Source organism: Schistocerca nitens, chromosome 3 (assembly GCF_023898315.1).
Source record: "Schistocerca nitens isolate TAMUIC-IGC-003100 chromosome 3, iqSchNite1.1, whole genome shotgun sequence".
NCBI lineage: Eukaryota > Metazoa > Arthropoda > Insecta > Orthoptera > Acrididae > Schistocerca > Schistocerca nitens.
Window position 1 is genome coordinate 212,141,158 of NC_064616.1, and position 13,062 is coordinate 212,154,219.

Sequence of the window (13,062 nt, forward strand, 5' to 3'; positions counted from 1 at the left end):
TGCGTGAAGAGTTTGACAGAGCACTGAAAGACCTGAATCGAAACAAGTCCCCAGGAGTAGACAACATTCCATTGGAACTACTGGCGGCCTTGGGAGAGCCTGTCCTGACAAAACTCTACCATCTGGTGAGCAAGATGTACGAAACAGGCGAAATACCCTCAGACTTCAAGAAGAATATAATAATTCCAATCCCAAAGAAAGCAGGTGTTGACAGATGTGAAAATTACCGAACTATCACTTTAATAAGCCACGGCTGCAAAATACTAACGCGAATTCTTTACAGACGAATGGAAAAACTAGTAGAAGCCGACCTCGGGGAAGATCAGTTTGGATTCCGTAGAAATACTGGAACACGTGAGGCAATACTGACCTTACGACTTATCTTAGAAGAAAGATTAAGGAAAGGCAAACCTACGTTTCTAGCATTTGTAGACTTAGAGAAAGCTTTTGAAAATGTTAACTGGAATACTCTCTTTCAAATTCTAAAGGTGGCAGGGGTAAAATACAGGGAGCGAAAGGCTATTTACAATTTGTACAGAAACCAGATGGCAGTTATAAGAGTCGAGGGACATGAAAGGGAAGCAGTGGTTGGGAAGGGAGTAAGGCAGGGTTGTAGCCTCTCCCCGATGTTATTCAATCTGTATATTGAGCAAGCAGTAAAGGAAACAAAAGAAAAATTCGGAGTAGGTATTAAAATCCATGGAGAAGAAATAAAAACTTTGAGGTTTGCCGATGACATTGTAATTCTGTCAGAGACAGCAAAGGACTTGGAAGAGCAGTTGAACGGAATGGATGGTGTCTTGAAGGGAGGATATAAGATGAACATCAACAAAAGCAAAACGAGGATAATGGAATGTAGTCGAATTAAGTCGGGTGATGTTGAGGGTATTAAATTAGGAAATGAGACACTTAAAGTAGTAAAGGAGTTTTGCTATTTGGGGAGCAAAATAACTGATGATGGTCGAAGTAGAGAGAATATAAAATGTAGACTGGCAATGGCAAGGAAAGCGTTTCTGAAGAAGAGAAATTTGTTAACATCGAGTATAGATTTAAGTGTCAGGAAGTCATTTCTGAAAGTATTTGTATGGAGTGTAGCCATGTATGGAAGTGAAACATGGACGGTAAATAGTTTGGACAAGAAGAGAATAGAAGCTTTCGAAATGTGATGTTACAGAAGAATGCTAAAGATTAGATGGGTAGATCACATAACTAATGAGGAGGTACTGAATAGGATTGGGGAGAAGAGGAGTTTGTGGCACAACTTGACCAGAAGAAGGGATCGGTTGGTAGGACATGTTCTGAGGCATCAAGGGATCACCAATTTAGTATTGGAGGGCAGCGTGGAGGGTAAAAATCGTAGGGGGAGACCAAGAGATGAATACACTAAGCAGATTCAGAAGGACGTAGGTTGCAGTAGGTACTGGGAGATGAAGAAGCTTGCACAGGATAGAGTAGCATGGAGAGCTGCATCAAACCAGTCTCAGGACTGAAGACCACAACAACAACAACATCGGCTGATACATAAACTACGAGCGCGTCCAGACTCGCGTCACCATCTGTCACTATCCAGCTCTGAGACACATCTCCCACTTAACCACCTCCAAGGCCCCATCGGTATAGGCGCTACGCCTCAACATGTCTTCATATTCTGCTTGGGTTGTGGTGGCTGGACTCTGGTGGTGCTTAATGATGATCCTTCCACAACAGTGCACACGCCTCAAATGACACTGCACATGCATTTCCTCTAATTATAAAAAATTTGGAGAATGAGGGTAGTTTTATTCTTAGACCCTATTGGTCCAGGGTGCAGAGGCGGTGAAGAGTCTTTGACGTGAGGATGGTGTGAGTGACCTTTTATGCAACACTTCCGGTTGGCTCAGGTGTAACATGATGTCGCATCTGAGGGTCAAGTATTACATGACGCCGGAAGTGCAGCCTGAAACTCAAGGTCCAAGTTATCTAGAGCTGTTACAGGTCCATACCGTAAAAACATGGAGCAATGGAAGAAAGTAATTTGGTCAGATGAGTCTTGTTTCATACTGTATCCAACTTCTGGCCTAATTTTTGGTCCAAGAGTGAAACAGTGAACGGGTTCGGCAATGATCTGGGCAACAATATGGCAGTATTCTATGAACCTTATAGTTCCTCTGGTAGGTTATTGCCGCCGAGGGTTGTGTGACCATTTTAGCTAATCAGGTTCATCCCATAGCACAACGCTTGTTCCCCAGTGGTAAGGTTGAGCTCCAAGACGATAGAGCCTCTGTTCACACAGCTCGCATATCTCAGGACTGATTTTGCAAAGATGAATTTTCAAATATACTCTGCCACCACAGTCAGCATGTCGCGACAGTATTGAGCCCTTGTGGTCTGCTTGGGAGAGTATTGGGCATGATCACCATACACCCCCAGCAACGTTGCATGAACGTGTATGGTATACGATACTCTTGAAAACCATACACGACCTGTACTTATCCGTTTCGAGACGACTGAAAGCTGTTTTCAATGCCAACGGGTTTCCTGCACCATATTGAGCATAGTAATGTGATGTGCTTTTGAGGTTTCCACATTTTTGTCTATCCCTGTATGTTACTATAATTTTCGCTGTTCGCTTGCTGTTAGATAAGAAACAACTTTTTGGAGTCCAAGTTTCATAAGGTTTAATTATTGTTTGGTCCTGCTTTGAGGTCGTATTATCACATAAGTGTCGTCCAGGCATTATTACCTCGTTGTCGTGCATACAACAGGATGCCCGACATTTGGTGTTTGCAAAAGTGAAGTGCTGACGAGAAATGTGTTCGTGAGTTAGCGCTGGTGTTGTAGTCAACTTGTTCCAACCCACATCCCCCACTCACGCTCGTAGTTGGCTCATAATTGTCGATGGAAGAATAGTATAGCTGTCCACATCGAGCTTTCCAACCTCTTCACAGCTATTTTGTACCGAAGAATATAGTTGTAAAACCTGATGGCATGCGAGATCTCGGTGTGAGTTTACTTGGTAAGTTTACGCTCTCACACGTCTTGCCAGTTTCCCGAACCCAGGTGTTCCTCCTAGCTATTGTTCTTTCACTAAGATTCCGTTTTCAATGTTACATTACATGTTTATCGTTACCCACTTAATATCTAACAGTTACGACTGACGATATAAAACGTGTACATTAACCCACTGGACAATTTTCAATAGAAAGAGCTTCACAGAGCGGACAGGTCAATAATGCAGTGGTCCACTTCTGGCCCTGATGCAGTTATTCAGCTTGGCATTGACTGATAGAGTTGTTGGATGTCTACCTGAGGGATGTCGTTCTGTCCAACTGGCGCGTTTGGTCGTTAAAATCGGGAGACGGTTGGAAATACTCCAAACGTTCTCAATTGGAGAGAGATCTGGAGACCTTGCTGGCTTATCTAGGATTTGACATGCACAAAGAGAAGTAGTACAAACACTCGCCGTGTGCGAACAGACATTATCTTGCTGAAATGTAAGCCCAGGACGGCTTTCCATGAAGGGTAGCAAAACGGGGAGCAGAATACCGTCCACGTATCGCTGTGCTGTAAGGGTGTCGCGGATGATAAACAAACGATCCAGATATTAAACGAAATGTCACCCCAAACCATAAGTCCTGGTTGTCGAGCCGTACGGCGGGAGAAAAGTCAGCTTGGTGCCCCACCATTGTCTGTGGCATCTCCATACACGTCTGTGGCCAGGAATCCCATTGACTGGAGCATAAGTGGCTTCTATGATTGAGTCCCGCTTCTAACTGATGTCCGACGACCAGGGAAGACCTCTCTGGAGATGTCTTTTGTCTTAGAGTGTTTTTGTCACCCCATTAAAAATGTTGTAGAAAGTGTAGAACTGGTGCTGGGCAATCATGTGACTCCCCAGCGTTGGCTTAATTGATGTCAAGGAAAAATGCGTGTTCCAGTCGGTTGTATTCGATCAGTGCAGTAAGACAGTTCGACGCGGAAACGTGACAGCATGGCAGAATGGAGCTATCGTGAATGAACCATACTGTAAATGAAGCTGCCCGTTTTGTTGGTGCACCAGTGCGGACACTCAAACAAAGCTACAGAGCATAATGTACTACTCGCAGCCATGTAAATGGAGGCGTCTGTGACAATCGGTCTCCAACGACACGGGAATAGCTGCTGGCGGTGAATGCAGACCAATCTCAACTAGTATTGGAGGTAACATTGCAGAGAAAATTCCATACAGTGGTAATTTGGAATCGGGTTCAAAAATGGTTCAAATGGCTCTGAGCACTATGCGACTTAACTTCTGAGGTTATCAGTCGCCTAGAACTTAAAACTAATTAAACGTAACCAACCTAAGGACATCACACACATCCATGCCCGAGGCAGGATTTGAATCTGTGACCGTAGCGGTCGCTCGGCTCCAGACTGTAGCTCCTAGAACCGCACGGCCACTCTGGCCGGCCTGGAATCGGGTACCTCTCAAAATGTCATTGGCCACAGCAGTACGTCTTCAAGGGGCCAACCAAAGCAGAAACAGTACAATAGCGGACTGGAGGCGTGTACTGTGATTTTAGTTCTTTTCAATTGATGCGAGGCGTTGAGTGCACCCATAGCTCTATGAGACGTTTAACCCGTGTTGTGTGGAGGGTGCGGTTCACGGCAGTTGTGCTTCTGTGATGTTTTGGGTCTGTTTTTTGTGCCTTAGATTCGGCCCACTCATTTACAATCCTGTGAATTCGAACGAAGATATTTATTTATTTCGACATTTTCGGTGACCAGGTAGCGATGCCTCAGGAAAGGGACGCCCTTCCTCGTACTACTACTGTCCGCTTTCAAACCGCCGTCTCCGCATCTTACTCGATACAACCAGTACGTAAGGGACCTTCTTGTTCGACATATCGGCGAAATACAGAGTTTATTTTCTGAAATCGAAATATTTATAACCTTTGGAAAACGAAAGCAATACCGACGATTATGTCAATATGTAATTAGTTCTGTCAAGTATAAATATAGATTCCTCTGTCTGTACGGTAGCTTTCTTTCACGCTTACTGATTGCGATAGGAACAGTCCATCGCCATGGGAGCAACAAAAAAGGAACGATGTAAAGAGAATGCGAATGTACGCTAATCATATCTTTTTGATCACTACATTTGTGCCTACTTTAATTACTACAACTGCATGCCCAAAAGACAACAAGGAAAGAAGAAATGGGTATGTGAATGTTTGAAAAGAAAACGACATACTCCATATTAATTTACTCTCTAAAATCCGATATCCCTTGCAGCGAAACATTAGTTAATAAAGTGTAGTGGGACAATGTTCAAAATATGACTGCAAATACGTTCACTAAATAGAGATAAGAACATCTATGATTGACACGTCAAATAAAGTCGACGTACAATTTTAAAATGTTAGAAATAAGGAAATGAAGTAATACAGAATGCTATGCTTGTAACGTACGACTGGGTGTTGTGTGATGTCCTTAGGTTATTTAGGTTTAAGTAGTTTTAAGTTCTAGGGGACTGATGACCATAGATGTTAAGTCCCATAGTGCTCAGAGCCATATGAACCATTTTTGTAACGTACGTTGTTGTTCTACATTGTTTAGCTCTGGCATTTACAGGGTCACAGAGAAAGCATCCTAGGTTTTGGATGGAAAAGCCGTAATTGTAATGATCTGCACTATAACAGAAACAAGAAACAGAACTTAAGGAAAAATAATGTAATGTGTGTTCCAGCTCACAAGCGACATTGAAGCAGATAGTTCCTGTGACTTAGTATGGGCAGAGGTTATATTCGACAACCGGAATAAATTAATAACTGGCTCCTTTTACCGATCCACGGTCTCAGATGAAACAGTTGCTGAACAGTTCAAAGAAAACTTGAGTCTCATCGCAAATAGGTACCCTACTCATACAATTATAGTTGGCAGTGACTTCAATCTACCTTCCGTATGTTGACAAAAAATACATTTTGAGATCCTATTGTAGATAGAAAACAACTTCCGTAATTGTTCTAAATGTTTTTTTTTATTATTTTGAAGAATTAGTTCACGAGGCCATTCAAATTTTAAATGGTTACGAAAACACACTTGACCTCTTAGCCACAAATAATCCTGAGCATCACGACGGATACAGGGATTAATGAAGAAACAGTCGTAGCGAGGCTCAATTCCGTAACAAAGAAATTCACCAAAATTAAACGCGAAATATATCTATTTACAAAAGCAACTAAAAATTCTGTTGACGTCTTTCTAAGAGACAGTTTCCAATCCTTCCAAACTTTGTAAGTGAAGACCATATGTCGCTTAAGTTCAAAGAAATAGTATCAACAGCACTCGAGAGATTCATACCGAATAAATTAATAAGAGACGGAACTGATCCCCCATGGTACACAAAACATGACAGAAAGCTGCTGCAGGAGCACCGAAAAAGGCAAGTATAATTTAGACGAACGCAAAATCTCCAAGATTGCGAAGTTTTACTGAGGCTCGAAATTTGGTGCGGATTTCAATGCGAGATGCATTTAATAGCTTCCACAACAAAACTCTCTCTAGACATGTGGCGGAAAATCCAAAGATATTCTGGTTATATGTTAAGTAAATCAGCAGAAAGGCTCAGTAAGCGATGGGGAAGAGGAGGAGGAGTAGGGGGAGACAAGGGACCCAACCCCTCAGAGCAGGCAAAATCGTGGCAAATTTCCGGCGTGGCAAATGTCCGGCGTGGCAAATGTCTGCACACCGCCTGGATGTGGTTTTTAGGCGGTTTTCCACATCCCCCAAGGTGAACACCGGGCTGGTCCCCACACCCCGCATCAGTTACACGGCTCGCAGACATCTGAACACTTTCGCACTGTTCCATGGCTGACACTAGTCGCAGACAGTTGGGGTACACTAATTCCTTCCCGTGGGGTACGGGGCGGCGGCAGGAAGGGCGTCCGGCCGCCCCTTCAACTAACATTGCCACATCCGATTAACCATGCCGACCCTGCGTATCCGCGGGAAAAACGGCACAAGCAAAAGAAAAGAAAAGGAGATGAAACATAGCAGTCGACATCAGCACAATTAGATTTGAATATTGTATCTACTCATTAATGAATGGCTTCCCTTGCAGGAGGCATACGTTAAGACATCTTGTCGACTCTCTTTCTCACCGAACTGAAGCCATTATCAACGATATTAGCGCCATTTCTCCTGGGGGCGGGAATAACTATGTTTTTGCCTAGTGCGCTTGTGGTAAGACAAAGAAAAAAGACGGTACTGGTGACGGCTGGCGAGTGTAGAAAGTTCTGGAGGAAACGGCAGCTGGTGCCGGAAGTCAATGAAGGCCGCGCACGTGCCCGTCTGCAGCGCGCCCTCGCTTGCTATGCAGCAGAATGCAGCGCGCGCCAATTTCACATTCAAATTCGTCCCTGCCGCGGAACCTTCCAGCGGCTGCTGGTTATCATCGACACTTATTTCAGCCACTTGCAATGGAGTGGACTTCCCGTGGTGACAGTGCACGAAGGAGCGAGCGAGTGCAGTCGTGAGCTGTCGAATTAAGAGAAGGTTTAACATCTAGCTGATTTTCAGTGTGAGCCCGCTCCTTCAAAATTCTATAGAGCCCTACAGATACTATAACAGCATGCTCTCGACCTAGCCTTTCGGATCAGCTTACACCTCCCCTACATTAATCCTCTATCAAACTGTAAATTTCCCCACCCTTTTCTTGCATACTGAACACATACGAATATCCTACGTTATTTGGAAACTCAGCACTAAGCAACCTATAGTTTCCCCATGCTCTTCTATCATAGCACTCTTCCGTGACTATATCGACACATTCCCTCAACAATACACCTCAAAACGCTTCAAATCCTCTCCCAACGAAATTTTAATCAGCAGACGTTACTCGGCTATAAAATCTGGCCAGGGGGCCAGTCTGACCAGATCTAAAAAAAAAAAATCCTTTTTCAGTCCTACTCTCCTCACTGCTCCCCTTCAGCAACATCCTAAGGGTGAAGGGTGGTTCGGAAACTCGACCCACATTACATAAATACCATAAAAACCTTATCCTTCGTTGTCTACGTGAACTTATCACTTCATTCTCCCCTCGTAAATTTTTACCCAATCAGAAAATCAGCCTGTTATCTTTTAACCAACGAAATTACTGTACATATTATATTCGGTGAGAATACTCAATTTTTTTTAGCAGCATGTAATATAATTTAATATGTTTTAAATTTTAAAATCGTTTGGATGAATAGCAGCTGACAGCCCACCTCACGATCGTGTTGTGGGATGGGGATGAAACAAGAGTAAAGAAAAAAGAGCGTGAACCCTGGCGCTCTCTCAAGGAGTGAAGGTAATGCGATACACCCAGGGTAACCGACAACTGTCAAATCGAGCTACCTACCTCCACATCTACCGGCGCCAACCTTGCGTGAATGCTCTGAAAAGCTAATCATTTGCATATCACAGCATCTTCTTCCTGTCGGTTAAATTTCGCGTCTGTAGCACGTCATCTTCCTGGTGTAGCAATTTTAATCGCCAGTAGTGTCTTTTAGCAAAGGCCTAGCGCCCTATCACGAATGGTGATTTAATACAGCAATCTGTGAAATTCGAAACATTCTTTGGGACACGATTTTTTTCCTTTATTTTATGACAGGTTTCGATCTCTGAGATTATCATTAGATGCTTTTTTCTTCCTCAACTAGTACATAAAACATAAAAACACTTATAGCCAAGATAGGCACCGTCAAAGCTGTAAAAACACAATAAAACTTCGATGACGACAAATTATCCGTTTCGTATGGTGACCCTGGGTATATTTTACGCTGACGGTGACCCTACGGTGCGCGTCATTTCTACTTTACCGCAATTTTATTATTTTTTACATCTTTCGACGCTACCTATCCTCGCTAAAAGTTCTCTTTTTTTCAGTATGTCACATGAACGCAAAACTACTAGGCGGCATTCGATGGACAATGGCATAATGTTTTGGGCCACCGGTGTATGTAGAGGTATACAACTTCCTACACTTGTTGCACTGGCGTCACGATGTCTAACCGCACTCTTATTTTCTACAGAAGAAGGTGGACAGTACGTGACATTCGACAACTACCTTTTGCTTTTCTTTCTTATCTAAACAGTGCGAAATACACCTTTTATTCTTCCTTTGGTTCGCCATTACTTAATTCAAACATTCACACGACTGTATTTCTCACATTCAGTCACGAAAATGAACCATCTGGACAAGTGAAGGAATACATTAGTAGAAAGGGATCAGAAGGAAAAGACCGGATGGTCTACCAGCAGAGTTTTACATCCGTTACTGGCCAATGTAGGTGCGAAAATCACGGACATTGTAAATGAGGTTATTCGGGGTAAAATGATTCCGGCTGAGTTTAAGGAGAGTAAAATTGTTCTAGTGCCAAAAAAATGGATACAAAGATTTAAATAATTTTCGTCCAATTTCATTGCTGAATTCTGATTATAAATTAATAGCTGGAATAGTAAACAAGAGAATTTCATGCCTTACAGATAAAATTATTAGCCAACATCAGAACTGTGCCTAAGGTAGAATCATTTTTCAAAATATAGCAGAATTCAGGGATATCATTGCAATAGCTTCTGTAACAAACATAAAAGTATGCTTTACTTTTTTTAGATTTTTATAAAGCTTTCGATATAGTAAATCACGAATATCTTCTACAGACATTGGAGGAAATAGGTTTCAACGATATGGTCATACAGTTGATTAAGAACATCGCAACTAGAATAAATGCTAAAATAGAGATGAATTGCCAACAATCCAGGCCGATTCAAATACAGCGAGGTGTTCCTCAAGGAAGTCCTCTGTCCATGTCGCTCTTCGCCATTTCGCTGGAACCTTTCCCACCGACATGTCCATACTAGATTAAAAGACTTAATATTATCAGGACATAACACAGTTATAAGAGCCTATGCTGACGATGTAGGGGTCATTATAAGGAATAATGACGAGGTAACCACGTTAGCAACAGTGATTGATTCGTACTTTAGAGCATGTGGAGCCAATGCGAACGAAAAAAAAGATGTTAAATCTCAGAGGTTTTGATAATATCAACGTCGAGTGGGAAAAATTAGTCCGACAACATCAACACTTGAGATCACCCTGACAGCATGCCTCATGAAAATGACGGCTTTAAATCGGAAAGTTGCAGCAGATAAAGTGCAAGGAACCATTATAGACAATTTAACTCGATATATGAACCAAGTTCAAAGAACAAAGTATATCAACTCATGCATCCTTGCTAAAGCTTGTTACTCTGCCCAACTGTTTCCAATAACATGAATAACAGCGAGGAGAATAATGTCCAAAATCACAAACGTTTTGTGGAGAGGTGAAGTGTTCAGAGTACCTGCTAAAGAAGCCACTTTAGATCCTAAAAATGGTGGACTGGGATTAATTGATATAGCGGGTAAAGCCTCTGCACTTTTTATCAAAAGGAAAGTTAATTTAATAAGAGACTCGCGAGAAAGCATAACCAACCAACTTTTCGAGATCATTAAACCTCGAAGCCTGCTTCCCCCGACTGACGTGCAGAATATCAACAGTCGTTTACAGCATGGGAGGATTTTCTATGTTGAGTTTAAGTGTGGAACTCAGGCAGTCACGACACTTAACATCTAGAGCCATAATGAGGGAAGGAAAGAAAAGCGAGCCGGCCGCTGGTGGCCGAGCGGTTCTGGCGCTACAGTCTGGAACCGCGCGACCGCCACGGTCGCAGGTTCGAATCCTGCCTCGGGCATGGATGTGTGTGTTGTCCTTAGGTTAGTTAGGTTTAAGTAGTTCTAAGCTCTAGGGGACTTGTGACCTCAGCAGTTGAGTCCCATAGTGCTCAGAGCCATTTGAACCATTTGAAAGAAAAGCGAAGGAAGGAACAAAATAGAACGACAGTTTTCAAACATTGAGTGAACTGAGAATTGGAAAAACATTAGTTCTAATGTGCTCAGGTCTAATATAAAAACGTCATGGTACAAGACAGTTAACAACATAGTTAGCACCAATGAAAGACTGTACGCAGTCGGACTCTGTGAAACAAATTTATGTCAACAATTCCATCTACCTGACACAATAATTCATAGATATACTTGCAGTGGTCACATGAGTAGTTGGAAGTGGATCCGGGAGCAAATAACTCTGATTACAAGGACATCCCCTGAGTATACATCGCTGTCATTGATACACAGGCCTGAAGCACGCTTTTTCCCAGTGGCCAAAAATAACGCTGTGTACTGGTTGCTGGGAAATTTTGTTAATTACGTCCTTAACAAATTAGGGTCGGACAGCACCATAGTGGAAATCACACATGCTGTGTGAATCATAAGAAAAAGATCGGTAATATGTTAAAATTATATTTGAAAGAATGGGCATTGGTTAATATAAAAAAGAAGACTGTGTTGACAGTGATGTATTGTAGTTGGCTTAAGGATATTATCTAAAATTTTACTGTATGTTTTTGGTGTGTGCTTTTTCTACTTCAGAGAGCAGTTTTTGAAATTTTATAAGCTAATGTGCAGAACTTATGTGACAGTCAGATTGTGTGTTTAATAGTGTCAAAACACAAAACATTAAAGCTGCATTATTGGTTTATATTAGAAATCTGGAAATTGACGGTTGTTATGGAATTGTCCTTTTCGATTGATTAAAACCATAAGATTCTATCTGATGTAATGTAATATTCAATGGCTGGCACATTGCCCTGTTCATTTTTGCACTGTGATGTGTAAATGAGTTTTGCAGTAAAAGACTTCTTATATAGGTCTGATCACTTCAGATAGTTAACATTCAATTAATGTCCAGAAAGTGTAGTTGGAAGGCTAGTCAACTTTATAATATCTCCTTTCCGCCATTCTCAAGTATTTCAGAAATTGTCTAATATGATTATTAAATTGTTTTTATGTGCGATGGGCATAAATTTTCGATATTCTGTATTTGGTGACCTCCATAGATTTATGTGAAATGCTCATAGCTAGTCTGACTAAGCTCAGAAGGTTAAAGATAAGTTTCTACCCTTAACCTGTCTCTCACAGAGACGATTTCCTTGTTTACATTAATATATTAAAAATTATCCCACCAACTTGTTGATATCCTTCATAAAGAGCTATTTATGCATCTGTAAAGATCGGAGCACATGTAATTCAAAGTGCAGATTTTACTTCTTCATGTTTGAAGTTTGAATGTCTTTAAAAAAAACTTTTCTTGGTGTTTAACTTAATTATTTCTGGTAATCTAGTCAGTAACACAATCTTCTGTTATATTTCTTTAACATCAGCGTAATTGCAATGATCAAACTGTTTTTGTTTAAATCATTTCATGTATAACATGTGTACATGGTTAGTATATGTACTTAGTATGTATTTGGAATGTGTAACATTATTTCCGTTTCAGTCAACGAGTTATTTATAAACAATGAACATCTTTTTACAGAAACTGAATTTGGTGAAGAAACCCATTATGTTAAACTGATAAAACTGCTGCTCAAACATTATTTTATATGTCGAATAAATCACTTATGCAAATCAAAATCTTCTGAGCAGAGAGGTAAAGTTGTGAGACAACTACACACCAACCTTATTTTATTTAAAAGTCAGTGAAAAGACTGAAAAAATTCGAATGTCAGTTAAAACATTGTAAAAATTAAATGTAAATAAATTATTTTACTTTTCTTGTAGATTATTATTATTATTGAATTACTATGCTTGTGTTAACTACTTGTAACACATATTTCAAATAATATTCTCGTTCACAGTGTACTGGTTTTTGAGGCTTTGACTGTTCACTTTGAAATAGCGACAAAAATATCGCATTTCTGCGCCAGTTACTGTTTCTAATAGTTAACCACAGCATGTCTAGAAGTTTCACCGTAATATTCTGGTGGTACCTGCTCTAATTGCATTAATTTATGGGCAACAAGTGACGTTATAGTGGATGGACGGACTTATTTGAGTTGTCTTGCAGTGGTATCTACATCGAAAAGTTTAGCCATATTTCGACAAAAACATCCCTTTTTGCTGTCAGTGCACACAGAAATCATTGCTGTCTATTGCTTGTTTTAGAAAAAATAAAGC